Here is a 16,353-nt window from a genome sequence, read left to right as displayed (position 1 = left end):
CACAAATTATGTCATCCTTAAGTTGTCATAGCTGTAGGGTATTAAGGGAAGCACAATGCTGCAAGGCAGAATGACGTTCTTTCACTCTCTGATGCTCCAGCAGTGTGGGAGATGTAGTTTTTTTTTCAATTTATTTTTTTTCAATTTGTCAACTGAATTTCAGAATATTCCAATTTATGTAAAACCAAAAATTTCAAAAGATTGAAGAAACATTTTTATTATAATTAAATCATTTTTCAGTTGCTGTAGACTCTTTCTATTCTGATTGAGAGAGATTGCCAAGCAGGAATTCTCCTTTGCAGAATGTCCATTTGCCCTAAGAGGGCAAATGAATGGGGGGAAAGTGAGGTGGTCTCACTGTCTTCATGAAGCAATCCATTTATTTCTTAATGCTTTCTGTCAGCCATTACTGTTTTTATTTTATCTGTATAGCAATTTGAAATCCTATTTTGGAAAGAAAAGTTTTACTTTTTAAGGCACCATTCGGTAAATAAATTAGCACTTTATAATGTGACTTTGCATGGTGAAATACATGAAAATAGTAATTATATACTTATTGTTTTGGGGGGTCCAGAGTTAAAGTTTTGCCTTTCTGGGGCAGTAAATATGGGCATGGACAAAACTTGAGTTTCACAGTTCACTGGATGAATATTTTCAGAGATGAAAACCACAAAACGGAACAGGTGGTTAAGCCTCCATAACTAAAAGCAATGTCTGTATCCATCACCAAGTTGTGATTATCTGTTTCCCAAATTACTTTCACATCCCACTCAAAAAATATAACCCCACCCCCAACAGCAACTAGGTGGAGCGTTGATTACACACATATCCCTCATTATTTTTCCTCATTCTTTTTCCTCATGAAGAGTAAAGTTTTAAAGTTTCTGCTGTGCATCCAAAGGCTGTGCATCCATGTCCTGAATCTAGTTGTACATTTCCTTAAGAAATATACACTCTTGAGTAAGGTAGTGGCTATTATCAGGAATGTGTATTTTCATTTCAACCATTCTTACATCGTGAATAGTGTTGAGCGATACCTTCCGATATTTGAAAGTATCGGTATCGGATTGGATCGGCCGATATCCAAAAAATATCGGATATCGCCGATACCGATACCCGATACCAATACAAGTCAATGGGACACAAATATTGGAAGTGATCCTGGATGGTTCCCAGGGTCTGAAGGAGAGGAAACTCCCCTTCAGGCCCTGGGATCCATACTCATGTAAAAAATAAAGAATAAAAAATATGGATATACTTACCCTCGGACGAGCCCTGGCTGTCACCGCTGCAAGCGTCTGCCTCCGTTCCTAAGAATGCAGAGTGAAGGACCTTCGATGATGTCGCGGCTTGTGATTGGTCGCGTGACCGCTCATGTGACCGCTCACGCGACCAATCACAAGCCGCGACGTCATCACAGGTCCTACACTCACTGCATTCTTAGGAACGGTGGCTGCCGGTTGCACCGCTGAGGTCCAGGGTCTGTCGGAGGGGTGAGTATATCCATATTTTTTATTTTTATTCTTTATTTTTTACATGAATATGGATCCCAGGGCCTGAAAGAGAGTCTCCTCTCCTCCAGACCCTGGGAACCATACGCACCGCACACGCCTGGGAACTTATAGGAACTTCCAATTCCGATTTCCGATATCACAAAAATATCGGAACTCGGTATCGGAATTCTGATACAGCGAATATCGGCCAATACCCGATATTTGCAGTATCGGAATGCTCAACACTAATCAGGAAGCGATATGATGATGGATATGGGTCCCATACTGAAGATTTTCAAAGAGGTGACAAAATTTGTCAGTAAAAACAACTGTGGCATCAACTGTTATGACCCCAGTGGACAGGGTCTCAGAGGAACGTGTAAGTCTGCAAGATACAAAAATCCAGCTCATAGGGCTGTGGTAACTGGGTTGACCAAATAGCTACTCCTAACGCCAACACTAGAAGTAGCCGGGGATCATGCCTACGGTGATCGCTAGATGACTCGCGCCAGCCGGAGAATCTAACTACCCCTAGGAGAAGAAAACAAAGACCTCTCTTGCCTCCAGAGAAAGGGACCCCAAAGCAAGATACAAGCCCCCCACAAATAATAACGGTGAGGTAAGAGGAAATGACAAACACAGAAATGAACCAGGTTCAGCAAAGAGAGGCCAGCTTACTAATAGCAGAATATAGCAAGATAACTTATCTGGTCAACAAAAACCCTATAAAAATCCACGCTGGAGATTCAAGAACCCCCGAACCGTCTAACGGTCCGGGGGGAGAACACCAGCCCCCTAGAGCTTCCAGCAAAGGTCAGGATACAGATAGGAACAAGCTGGACAAAAATACCAAACAAAACAAAAGCAAAAAGCAAAGAAGCAGACTTAGCTTGAAAAACAGGAACCAGGATCAGAGGACAAGAGCACAACAGATTAGCTCTGATTTCAACGATGCCAGGCATTGAACTGAAGGTCCAGGGAGCTTATATAGCAACGCCCCTGAACTAACGGCCCAGGTGAGGATATAGGAAAAGACAGACGCTCCAGAGTCAAATCACTAATGACCACTAGAGGGAGCAAAAAGCAAAATCACAACAGTACCCCCCCCTTAGTGAGGGGTCACCGAACCCTCACCACGACCACCAGGGCGATCAGGATGAGCGGCGTGAAAGGCACGAACTAAATCGGCCGCATGAACATCAGAGGCGACCACCCAGGAATTATCTTCCTGACCATAGCCCTTCCACTTGACCAGGTACTGAAGCCTCCGCCTGGAGAGACGAGAATCCAAGATCTTCTCCACCACGTACTCCAACTCGCCCTCAACCAACACCGGAGCAGGAGGCTCAGCAGAAGGAACCACAGGCACAACGTACCGCCGCAACAAGGACCTATGAAACACGTTGTGGATAGCAAACGACACAGGTAGATCCAGGCGAAAGGATACAGGATTAAGAATTTCCAATATCTTGTAAGGACCAATAAAACGAGGTTTAAATTTGGGAGAGGAAACCTTCATAGGAACAAAGCGGGAAGAAAGCCATACCAAATCCCCAACACGTAGTCGGGGACCCACACCGCGGCGGCGGTTGGCAAAGCGCTGAGCCCTCTCCTGTGACAACTTCAAGTTGTCCACCACAAGATTCCAGATCCGCTGCAACCTATCCACCACAGAATCCACCCCAGGGCAGTCAGAAGGTTCCACATGACCCGAAGAAAAACGAGGGTGGAAACCAGAGTTGCAGAAAAACGGCGAAACCAAGGTGGCGGAACTAGCCCGATTATTAAGGGCAAACTCAGCTAACGGCAAGAAGGTCACCCAATCGTCCTGATCAGCAGAGACAAAACACCTCAAATAAGCCTCCAAAGTCTGATTAGTTCGCTCCGTCTGTCCATTAGTCTGAGGATGGAAAGCAGACGAAAACGACAAGTCAATGCCCAACCTACTACAAAAGGATCGCCAGAATCTGGAAACGAACTGGGATCCTCTGTCTGATACAATATTCTCAGGGATGCCGTGCAAACGAACCACGTTCTGGAAAAACACAGGAACCAGATCGGAAGAGGAAGGCAGTTTAGGCAAAGGAACCAAATGGACCATCTTGGAGAAGCGATCACATATCACCCAGATAACAGACATGCCCTGAGACACCGGAAGATCAGAAATGAAATCCAGATAGTTCCGGAAAATGTCATGCATAAAGGACTGAAAAACTGAAGGGGCATTAGAGAGCCCAAAAGGCATCACCAAGTACTCAAAATGACCTTCGGGCGTATTGAATGCGGTTTTCCATTCATCCCCTTGCTTAATGCGCACAAGGTTGTACGCACCACGAAGGTCTATCTTGGTAAACCACTTGGCACCTTTAATCCGGGCAAACAAGTCAGACAACAGCGGCAAAGGATACTGAAATTTGACAGTGATCTTATTTAAAAGCCGATAGTCAATACAAGGCCTCAAAGATCCGTCCTTTTTAGCCACAAAAAAGAATCCCGCACCAAGAGGGGAAGAAGACGGACGGATGTGTCCTTTCTCCAGAGACTCCTTGATATATGAACGCATAGCGGTATGTTCAGGTATCGACAGATTAAACAGTCTTCCCTTAGGAAATTTACTGCCTGGAATCAAATCTATTGCACAGTCACATTCCCTATGAGGAGGCAATGCACTGGACCTGGACTCGCTAAAGACATCCTGATAATCAGACAAGTACTCCGGAACTTCCGAAGGCGTAGAAGAAGCAATAGACACAGGCAGGGAATCCTCATAAATACCACGACAGCCCCAACTAGACACTGACATAGCCTTCCAGTCAAGGACTGGATTATGGGTCTGTAACCATGGCAGCCCCAAAACAACCAAATCATGCATTTTATGTAGAACGAGAAAACGTATCACCTCGCGGTGTTCAGGAGTCATGCACATGGTAACCTGTGTCCAATACTGCGGCTTATTTTCTGCCAATGGCGTAGCATCAATACCCCTAAGAGGGATAGGATTTTCTAATGGTTCAAGAATAAAACCACAGCGCTTAGCAAATGAGAGATCCATAAGACTCAGGGCAGCACCTGAATCTACAAACGCCATGACAGGATAAGATGACAGTGAGCAAATCAAAGTTACAGACAGAATAAACTTAGGATGCAAATTACCAACGGTGACAGGACTAACAACCTTAGATATACGTTTAGAGCATGCTGAGATAACATGTGTAGAATCACCACAGTAGTAGCACAAGCCATTCCGGCGTCTATGAATTTTCCTCTCATTTCTAGTCAGGATTCTATCACATTGCATCAAATCAAGTGTCTGTTCAGACAACAACATGAGGGAATTTGCGGTTTTGCGCTCCCGCAACCGCCGGTCAATTTGAATAGCCAGGGACATGGCATCATTCAGACCTGTGGGAATGGGAAAACCCACCATAACATTCTTAATGGCCTCAGAAAGGCCATTTCTAAAATTAGCGGCCAGTGCACACTCGTTCCAATGTGTCAGCACGGACCATTTCCGAAATTTTTGGCAATACACCTCAGCCTCGTCCTGGCCCTGAGACATAGCCAGCAAGGCTTTCTCTGCCTGAATCTCAAGATTGGGTTCCTCATAAAGTAAACCGAGCGCCAGAAAAAACGCATCAATATCAGCCAATGCCGGATCTCCTGGCGCCAACGAAAAAGCCCAATCCTGAGGGTCACCCCGTAAGAATGAAATAACAATTTTTACTTGTTGAGCAGAGTCTCCAGACGAACAAGGTTTCAGGGACAAAAATAATTTACAATTATTCCTGAAATTCCTAAACTTAAATCGGTCTCCTGAAAACAGTTCAGGAATCGGAATCTTGGGTTCAGACCTAGGATTTCTGGTAACATAATCTTATATACCCTGCACACGAGCGGCAAGCTGGTCCACACTTGTAATCAAGGTCTGGACATTCATGTCTGCAGCAAGCTTAAGCCACTCTGAGGTAAAGGGGAAAAGAAAAAAAAAAAATGAGAGAGGGAAAAAAAAAAAACTCAAAATTTTCTTTCTTATAATCCCACTTCTGCAATGCATTAAACATTTAATATTGGCCTGGCATACTGTTATGACCCCAGTGGACAGGGTCTCAGAGGAACGTGTAAGTCTGCAAGATACAAAAATCCAGCTCATAGGGCTGTGGTAACTGGGTTGACCAAATAGCTACTCCTAACGCCAACACTAGAAGTAGCCGGGGATCATGCCTACGGTGATCGCTAGATGACTCGCGCCAGCCGGAGAATCTAACTACCCCTAGGAGAAGAAAACAAAGACCTCTCTTGCCTCCAGAGAAAGGGACCCCAAAGCAAGATACAAGCCCCCCACAAATAATAACGGTGAGGTAAGAGGAAATGACAAACACAGAAATGAACCAGGTTCAGCAAAGAGAGGCCAGCTTACTAATAGCAGAATATAGCAAGATAACTTATCTGGTCAACAAAAACCCTATAAAAATCCACGCTGGAGATTCAAGAACCCCCGAACCGTCTAACGGTCCGGGGGGAGAACACCAGCCCCCTAGAGCTTCCAGCAAAGGTCAGGATACAGATAGGAACAAGCTGGACAAAAATACCAAACAAAACAAAAGCAAAAAGCAAAGAAGCAGACTTAGCTTGAAAAACAGGAACCAGGATCAGAGGACAAGAGCACAACAGATTAGCTCTGATTTCAACGATGCCAGGCATTGAACTGAAGGTCCAGGGAGCTTATATAGCAACGCCCCTGAACTAACGGCCCAGGTGAGGATATAGGAAAAGACAGACGCTCCAGAGTCAAATCACTAATGACCACTAGAGGGAGCAAAAAGCAAAATCACAACAATCAACTATATCATCCCCTTCATATTTATCCTGTCAAGATCACTTACCTTAGTACAAAATGGAATGAACAACAGCAACTTGCATATGTTCATGACCACCCTCTGGTTCTTTGGGACCCTTGAGGTCAATGTTACATGCAGCAAGAAGTGGACAATGTGGAGGAGGAGGATGAAAAAGGTGAGGAGGAGCAGCAGTTGGTGGATAGCGAGGCGGACTTTGAGATGTGACAGACAGGGGATGAAGCTAACATGACATGTGCCATGACCAAAGTCACAGTAGGGTGTGAGAAGTGAACCAATGATGCCCTTGGTCATGCTGGGGAGCATGGAAAGTTGTATGGTTGAATGATTTTATGACAATATGCATATTGTTAGCATATTGTTGTTTGTTACCATCAAGCAAAGGGATAACTATTGAAAAAACATACTTTTAGACCCTAGGTATAAAAGCAAAATGAGGAGATTTTTTTCTGGTTTCTAAAGAAAGTACAAATTGGCATATTACCATGATAAGCTGTGTTCTCTGCTCAATAAAGTTTTATGGAGTTGACACCTTCGAACTGCATGACTGACCAGGAAATGCCACTCTTGTTCCCAACAGAACTAACGCTGTGCCAGCTCTAAGGCTACAACAAGTAGCCGAGGCAGCAGCAACAACTACATGTATATTTGACATGATGAATATTTTATCTGCCTCTGTGCCAACCTGAAATTTTGAAGTTTTTTGCAAACAGAGATGCACCAGCTGTACAGTTAGGTTCAGTCATAAATCGGCTGTTGTAATATTGTTGCAATGCAGCAGAGCCATGAGAACTGCAAAAAAATTCAAAGTTCAGCTCTACTGTTCTGCGTTAGTTACATATGTCACTCTAGTAACTGCATCTTTTATTTAAAACAAGCTCTGGAGTTAGATTCTCAGGAAGATCAGTGTCCAGTCCATAACCAGGAACAGCTCATTTACATAAAAGAAAAATGTGGAGTTGTCTGGAATGAGACATCGAACAGCAGATATCAAGGTATCATTTTATTTAGCTTCCTCTGTAGGATGATGGATCAGAATAGTGGTCTCTCTTACGCATCCGGGCCAGAACTGTCGGGGCTGTCACCATTGTTACCGGGGGAAGGACTTTCTGACCAGAGTAGACCTTTGCACCTCACTGTTGGAGGCGGGTGTGATATAAAAGGGATTTAGCGGGCGGGAATGGGGCTTTTGGCGAATACCCAGCATGTGCGACCAGAGAAAGTTGACTCCCTCTGCTGACCAACGCCAACTGACAGGCCCGCATTGCACGGTTGCATCCCCCGCACATACAGACTATGCATCTCCTGAGACTAACTCCCTGTTACTCTCCGACCTCTACAGTAATAACCAGTCGCTGTAGCTGATATCTTCTGACACTTTTTGAAGTTCGCGGTGGTGAGACTGCGGCCTCCTCTCTTGGTCTATGTGCCTATGTCTATGTCAGACCTTCCCCCAATCAGCACCTCATTTCAGGACCACAAGACCATGCATAGGAAGACCAGGATACAACAGCAACAAAAGGCAGAGATTCTCACCTGCCTAGGCCTCCAAACAAATGCACTAACAGGATGCAGTGGACCCATGTGGTTAAAATGGAAAAAACACAGGTGCAGCAAAACCGATGCGTATTTTGGCCAGAATATAACTAATACCTCACATAATTTTTTATGTGTTTTTTGCACTTTTTTCGGGGTGCAGTTGGGCCCATTTTTTACTTGTAAACTGTGGCGTCTGTGCACATGGGGTGCATTTGGATAGCGCTGGGCAGGCCCGCCTGATCTAATAGAAGGGTGTCACTACTAGGCCTGCCTGGATGCTGTGCATCTCCATTGTGTGAACAGTGCCACATACAAGTTTTTATGTGCAGCAATGTGCCAAGCAAGCACCCCCTCCATTAGTTTGGTAGCTGGTGAGTGGCTGCATCATCGGTTTTGCTGCACCTGTGTTTTTTCCATTTTAACCACATGGGTCCACTGCATCCTGTTAGTGCATTTGTTTGGAGGCCTAGGCAGGTGAGAATCTCTGCTGTTGTGAATCCGCTTTTGGGCTCCCCTGGTGGTTGCTGGTGGTACTGGTGACTTGTGTGTCTTTGCTGTCTCAGTTCACCTGCTCCCATCAGTGTTTGGGAGTTTCCTATTTAGCCTTGCTCTCCAGTCATTTCTTTGCCGGTCATCATTGTAACCAGAGCCTTCGGTTGCATGTTCCTGCTACTAGTCTGCTGATCACTAAGTGGACTTTGTCCTTTTGTTTTGTATCTTTTGTCCAGTTTGCAGTTTTGTTATTCTCTGTAGCTGGAAGCTCTTGTGGGCTGAAATTGCCACTCCTGTGTCATGAGTTGACACAGGAGTCTTAAAGTAATTTCAGGATGGTTTTTTGATAGGGTTTTCAGTTGACCATGAAGTCCTCTTTTGTATCCTTCTGCTATCTAGTAAGTGGACCTCTCTTTGCTAAATCTACCTTCATACTGTGTATGTCTTTTCCTCTAAACTCACTGTCATTACATGTGGGGGGCTGCTATCATCTTTTGGGGTATTTCCCTAGAGGTAAGCCAGGTCTGTTCCTTCCTCTACCAGGGGTAGTTAGTCCTCCGGCTGGCGCGTGGCATCTAGGGTTAATCAGGTATGCTCCCTGGCTACTATTAGTTGTGTGGTAGATTTAGCTCACGGTCAGCTCGAGATTCCATCACCCAGAGCTCGTCCGTTATCTTTGTGTTTTGATGTTTCCCTGCCATTGGGAATCATGACAGTATGACCGGCCTGTGTTAAAGTTACTGGCAGAAGAAAGGAGAGAAAAAGAAGTCTGTAGAGTTTTTTTGTTTTTTTTCCTATGTTTGCTCCATAGTTGGATCAGTTGTATTTCAGCTCTAATTACAGCCTTTGCCTTTCTCTCCTTCTAATCCTTGAATGGCTCTGATCTCACCTGTTTAAAGATGGATCCTCAGAGCTTGGCTGCAGGTTTAAATAATCTTGCTACTAAGGTTCAAAATTTACAAGAATTTGTTATACATACTCCGATGTCTGAACCTAAGATTCCTACACCAGAGGTGTTTTCCGGAGATAGATCTCGGTTTCTGAATTTCAAATATAATTGTAAATTATTCCTTTCTCTCAGACCTCACTCCTCTGGAGATCCTGTCCAGCAGGTTAAGATTGTGATTTCTTTGCTGCGAGGTGACCCTCAAAACTGGGCATTTTCATTGACACCAGGGGATTCTGCGTTGCTCAATGTGGATGCCTTGTTTCTGGCTTTAGGCTTGCTTTATGAGGAACCTAATTTGGAGATTCAAGCTGAAAAAGCTTTGATAGCCCTATCTCAAGGGCAAGATGAAGCTGAGATATACTGCCAAAAATTTCGTAAATGGTCTGTGCTTACTCAGTGGAATGAGTGCGCCCTAGCGGCAAATTTCAGAGAGGGCCTCTCTGATGCCGTTAAGGATGTTATGGTCGGGTTCCCTGCGCCTACAGGTCTGAATGAGTCCATGACAATGGCTATTCAGATTGATCGGCGTTTGCGGGAGCGCAAGCCTGTGCACCATTTGGCGGTATCTTCTGAAAAGTCGCCAGAGAATATGCAATGTGACAGAACTCTGTCCAGAAGCGAGCGGCAGAATTACAGGCGTAAAAATGGGTTATGTTTCTATTGTGGTGATTCTGCTCATGTTATATCAGCATGCTCTAAACGCACAAAGAAGGCTGACAAGTCTATTTGCACTTTACAGTCTAAATTTATTCTGTCTGTAACCTTGATTTGTTCATTATCAGTTATTACTGTGGATGCCTATGTGGACTCTGGCGCCGCCCTGAGTCTTATGGATTGGTCCTTTGCCAGGCGCTGTGGGTTTGATTTAGAGCCACTGGAAGTCCCTATACCTCTGAAGGGTATTGATTCTACCCCTTTGGCTAGTAATAAACCACAATTCTGGACGCAAGTGACTATGCGTATGACTCCAGACCATCAGGAGGTGATTCGCTTCCTTGTGTTGTACAATTTACATGATGTTTTAGTGCTTGGATTACCATGGTTACAATCTCATAACCCAGTCCTTGACTGGAAAACAATGTCTGTGATAAGCTGGGGATGTCGGGGGGCTCATGGGGATGTACCTTTGGTTTCCATTTCGTCATCTACTCCCTCTGAGATTCCAGCATTTTTGTCTGATTATCGTGATGTTTTTGAAGAGCCTAAGATTGGTTCTCTCCCTCCCCACAGAGATTGTGATTGCGCCATAGATCTGATTCCTGGCAGTAAATTTCCAAAGGGTCGTTTGTTTAATTTATCTGTGCCTGAACATGCTGCTATGCGAGAGTATATTAAGGAGTCCCTGGAAAAGGGACATATTCGTCCTTCTTCATCTCCTTTAGGAGCTGGTTTTTTCTTTGTGTCTAAGAAGGATGGCTCTCTGAGGCCTTGTATTGATTATCGACTCCTGAATAAAATTACAGTCAAATATCAGTATCCGTTGCCTTTGTTGACTGATTTGTTTGCTCGCATAAGAGGGGCTAAGTGGTTCTCTAAGATTGATCTTCGTGGGGCGTATAATTTGGTGCGAATTAAGCAGGGGGATGAGTGGAAAACCGCATTTAATACACCTGAGGGCCATTTTGAGTATTTAGTAATGCCTTTCGGCCTTTCAAATGCACCTTCGGTCTTTCAGTCTTTTATGCATGATATTTTCCGTGAATATTTGGATAAATTTATGATTGTGTATTTGGACGATATTTTGATTTTTTCTGATGACTGGGAGTCTCATGTTCAACAGGTCAGGAGGGTTTTTCAGGTTTTGCGGACTAGTTCTTTGTGTGTAAAGGGTTCAAAGTGTGTTTTTGGGGTTCAAAAGATTTCTTTTTTGGGGTACATTTTTTCCCCTTCTTCTGTTGAGATGGACCCTGTTAAGGTTCGGGCTATTTGTGACTGGACGCAGCCTACTTCTCTTAAGAGTCTTCAGAAATTCTTGGGCTTTGCTAATTTCTATCGTCGATTTATAACTGGGTTTTCTGGCGTTGCTAAACCTTTGACTGATTTGACTAGAAAGGGTGCTGATGTTGCCGATTGGTCCCCTGCTGCTGTGGAGGCCTTTCGGGAGCTTAAGCGCCGCTTTTCGTCTGTTCCTGTGTTGCGCCAGCCTGATGTTTCTCTTCCCTTTCAGGTTGAGGTCGATGCTTCCGAGATCGGAGCAGGGGCAGTTTTGTCGCAGAAAAGTTCCGATTGCTCAGTGATGAGACCTTGTGCGTTCTTTTCTCGTAAATTTTCGGCCGCCGAGCGAAACTATGATGTTGGTAATCGGGAGCTTTTGGCCATGAAGTGGGCGTTTGAGGAGTGGCGTCATTGGCTTGAGGGTGCCAGACATCAGGTGGTGGTTTTGACTGATCACAAGAATCTGATTTATCTGGAGTCTGCCAGGCGCCTGAATCCTAGACAGGCACGCTGGTCGTTGTTTTTTTCTCGGTTTAATTTTGTGGTCTCATACTTACCGGGTTCTAAAAATGTGAAGGCAGATGCTCTTTCTAGGAGTTTTGAGCCTGACTCTCCTGGGGATTCTGAACCTGCTGGTATCCTTAAGGATGGGGTGGTTTTGTCTGTTGTCTCCCCAGACTTGCGACATGCTTTGCAAGAATTTCAGGCAGATAGACCTGATCGTTGTCCACCTGGTAGACTGTTTGTTCCTGATGATTGGACCAGTAGAGTCATCTCGGAAGTTCATTCTTCTACTCTGGCAGGTCATCCTGGAATTTTTGGTACTAGAGATTTGGTGGCTAGGTCCTTCTGGTGGCCTTCCCTGTCTCGAGATGTGCGTGTTTTTGTGCAGTCTTGTGATGTTTGTGCTCGGGCCAAGCCTTGTTGTTCTAGGGCTAGTGGGTTATTGTTGCCCTTGCCTATTCCGAAGAGGCCTTGGACGCACATCTCTATGGACTTTATTTCTGATCTCCCTGTTTCTCAGAAGATGTCTGTCATCTGGGTGGTGTGTGACCGTTTTTCTAAAATGGTCCATTTGGTGCCATTGCCTAAGTTGCCTTCCTCATCTGAATTGGTCCCTCTGTTTTTTCAAAATGTGGTTCGCCTGCATGGGATTCCGGAAAACATCGTTTCTGACAGGGGAACCCAGTTCGTGTCTAGATTTTGGCGGACATTCTGTTCCAGGTTGGGAATTGATTTGTCTTTTTCATCTGCATTCCATCCTCAGACTAATGGCCAGACGGAGCGAGCTAATCAAACTTTGGAGACTTATTTGAGGTGTTTTGTGTCTGCGGATCAGGATGACTGGGTTGCCTTTTTGCCGTTGGCAGAGTTTGCTCTTAATAATCGGGCTAGTTCTGCCACTTTGGTTTCCCCTTTCTTTTGCAATTCAGGGTTTCACCCTTGTTTTTCATCTGGTCAGGTGGAATCTTCGGATTGTCCGGGAGTTGATGCTGTGGTGGATCAGTTGCATCGGATTTGGGGACAAGTGGTGGACAATTTGAAGTTGTCCCAGGAGAGGACTCAGCAGTTTGCTAACCGCCGGCGTCGTGTTGGTCCTCGCCTTCGTGTTGGGGACTTGGTGTGGTTGTCTTCCCGTTTTGTCCCTATGAGGGTTTCTTCTCCTAAGTTTAAGCCCCGGTTCATCGGTCCTTATAGGATTTTGGAGATTCTTAACCCTGTGTCCTTTCGTTTGGACCTCCCGGCATCTTTCGCTATCCATAATGTATTCCATCGGTCGTTGTTGCGGAGGTATGAGGTACCGGTGGTTCCTTCTACTGAACCTCCTGCTCCTGTGCTGGTAGGGGGTGAATTGGAGTACGTTGTGGAGAAGATCTTGGACTCCCGTATTTCCAGACGGAGACTTCAGTATCTGGTTAAATGGAAAGGCTATGGTCAAGAAGATAATTCTTGGGTAACTGCCTCTGATGTTCATGCCTCGGATTTGGTTCGTGCCTTTCATAGCGCTCATCCAGATCGTCCTGGTGGTTCTCGTGAGGGTTCGGTGCACCCTCCTTAAGGGGGGGGGTACTGTTGTGAATCCGCTTTTGGGCTCCCCTGGTGGTTGCTGGTGGTACTGGTGACTTGTGTGTCTTTGCTGTCTCAGTTCACCTGCTCCCATCAGTGTTTGGGAGTTTCCTATTTAGCCTTGCTCTCCAGTCATTTCTTTGCCGGTCATCATTGTAACCAGAGCCTTCGGTTGCATGTTCCTGCTACTAGTCTGCTGATCACTAAGTGGACTTTGTCCTTTTGTTTTGTATCTTTTGTCCAGTTTGCAGTTTTGTTATTCTCTGTAGCTGGAAGCTCTTGTGGGCTGAAATTGCCACTCCTGTGTCATGAGTTGACACAGGAGTCTTAAAGTAATTTCAGGATGGTTTTTTGATAGGGTTTTCAGTTGACCATGAAGTCCTCTTTTGTATCCTTCTGCTATCTAGTAAGTGGACCTCTCTTTGCTAAATCTACCTTCATACTGTGTATGTCTTTTCCTCTAAACTCACTGTCATTACATGTGGGGGGCTGCTATCATCTTTTGGGGTATTTCCCTAGAGGTAAGCCAGGTCTGTTCCTTCCTCTACCAGGGGTAGTTAGTCCTCCGGCTGGCGCGTGGCATCTAGGGTTAATCAGGTATGCTCCCTGGCTACTATTAGTTGTGTGGTAGATTTAGCTCACGGTCAGCTCGAGATTCCATCACCCAGAGCTCGTCCGTTATCTTTGTGTTTTGATGTTTCCCTGCCATTGGGAATCATGACACTCTTGCCTTTTGTTGCTGTTTTTTCTATTTTTGGAGGATCTCAGAATCCTCTTTTTGTGCTTTTGCTGTTTAGAGATAGGACTCATAAGCGTGAGGACCCTTGACGTGGGTTATGAGCTTGCGTATTTTGGCCAGAATATAACTAATACCTCACATAATTTTTTTATGTGTTTTTTGCACTTTTTTCAGGGTGCAGTTGGGCCCATTTTTTACTTGTAAACTGTGGTGTCTGTGCACATGGGGTGCATTTGGATAGCGCTGGGCAGGCCCGCCTGATTTAATAGAAGGGTGTCACTACTAGGCCTGCCTGGATGCTGTGCATCTCCATTGTGTGAACAGCGCCACATACAAGTTTTTATGTTCAGCAATGTGCCAAGCAGCCACCCCCTCCATTAGTTTGGTAGCTGGTGAGTGGCTGCCTCATCGGTTTTGCTGCACCTGTGTTTTTTCCATTTTAACCACATGGGTCCACTGCATCCTGTTAGTGCATTTGTTTGGAGGCCTAGGCAGGTGAGAATCTCTGCCTTTTGTTGCTGTTTTTTCTATTTTTGGAGGATCTCAGAATCCTCTTTTTGTGCTTTTGCTGTTTGAAGACCAGGATACTTCATCGTCATACAGAGAAAGTGCTGCACTTCTCTCCATGACCATCTCAGAGACTTCTCGTGACCCACCTACTGCGCCATCGTGGGATTTTCCAGCCACCATCATCCAGGAACCAGAGACTGATAAGTTAACAGGTTATGTGACCCTTTGTTATTACTTTATTGCCTTATACAAGTTGTGGGCCTGTTTACCTTCACCCCCTTACTCACCATTTGAAGTATTTACTGCTGTGATAACTATAAAAAACCTGTTAACTCTTGCTCTGCCTCCTGCTCGTCACTAAATCCTGCGTACCTGCTAGAACCTTACACCTATATGCCCATATATACAGCTTAGGAAGGTTGAGCCTACTGACAGATTTCCTTTAAAACATTTGTAGTGTGGTGTGTTGTTAAATTGGCTCTTAGCTATTACTCATTACCATCCATTTTCCTTTAGCTAAATAGAGCAGGTTGAGGTCACTATGGTATTTATTAGGCAGAGTTTGCCTTAAGGAGATGAAAAGGAGTTCAATACAGTCCTAGATCCTAGAAAACCTCAGAGTGGTACGCGTTTTCTTAACAATTATAAGCTTAGCAGTATTTGAGATTCATGGCAAATCAAATAAAAAAAATTGGTGAAATTGAATTTCAAAAGTTTCAATCACCTCTACTAGTTTCATATTTAATACAAATAATTCACTGAACTGCTAACTGTTTAATATTCTTTAGTTTCACATTTTATTCATTATTGCCTTATTGCCTGTGCATATAAAAGGCATAAGCATCTGATAGGGCTATGCCTTAACCCCTTTCTGACATCTGGTGTACATATGCGGAAATGGTGTATGGAGCGGACTCACAGGGTGAGTCAACCCATACACAGTAGATAATGGTTGTGATACATAGACAGGAGCTATCACTATCATCCATGGGTGGAATGATGCTCCACCCACGACTGTTAACCTGTTAAAAGATACTGACAAACTCTGATAAAGACATGAACATCTGACATCAACATTTTATGTGCTCATCGGTGCCCCCATAAAGAGATCGCGGAGGGGTGATGGTTTGGCATAATAGGTAGGGGTCTGTTGATGAGCACTGTGTGTCTGTCATCATGGAGTTGCTTTGAAACCCAGCCTGTGGCAGGGCTTCAAATGAGACTGTGAATTTTACTATATGCAGCAATACTACAGTATTGCTGTATACAACACAAACTATCACACAATCGCAGGCTCAAGTCTCATAATGGGGCTATTAATACGGTGAAAGAAAGTTTGCTTCACAAAAATTAAGCCCTAACACAGTTCTATTGACCAAAAAATGGAAAACCTTATGGGTCCCAGAAAAATGCAATTAAAAAAATGTTTGGGGGGGAAATGTATGATTTTTTCACCACTTATATAATAAAAAACCTAGGCGAATTTGGCATCACCATAATCATATTGATGAGGAGAAACTTGTTGCCAAGTCATTTCTATCACACAATGTACACCATAATAATAACTTTTAAAAGAGTTGTCACAATTGCGTGCTTTTTTTCACAACTTCACAGCTCTTGGAATTTTTTTTTCCTTTTTTCCAGTATACTACATGGTAAAATGAATGGTATTTAATCTAAAATGCTCAAACATTAATAAACAAATCAGTGGCACCCACTGATCATATAAAGATTACAGTATCAGGTTCCGAGACTTTGTAATGCACTTAAGCA

Source organism: Ranitomeya variabilis, chromosome 1, assembly GCF_051348905.1.
Source record: "Ranitomeya variabilis isolate aRanVar5 chromosome 1, aRanVar5.hap1, whole genome shotgun sequence".
NCBI classification, from domain to species: domain Eukaryota; kingdom Metazoa; phylum Chordata; class Amphibia; order Anura; family Dendrobatidae; genus Ranitomeya; species Ranitomeya variabilis.
The sequence above is the reverse complement of the archived record's forward strand: the minus strand, read 5'-3'. Positions refer to the sequence as shown.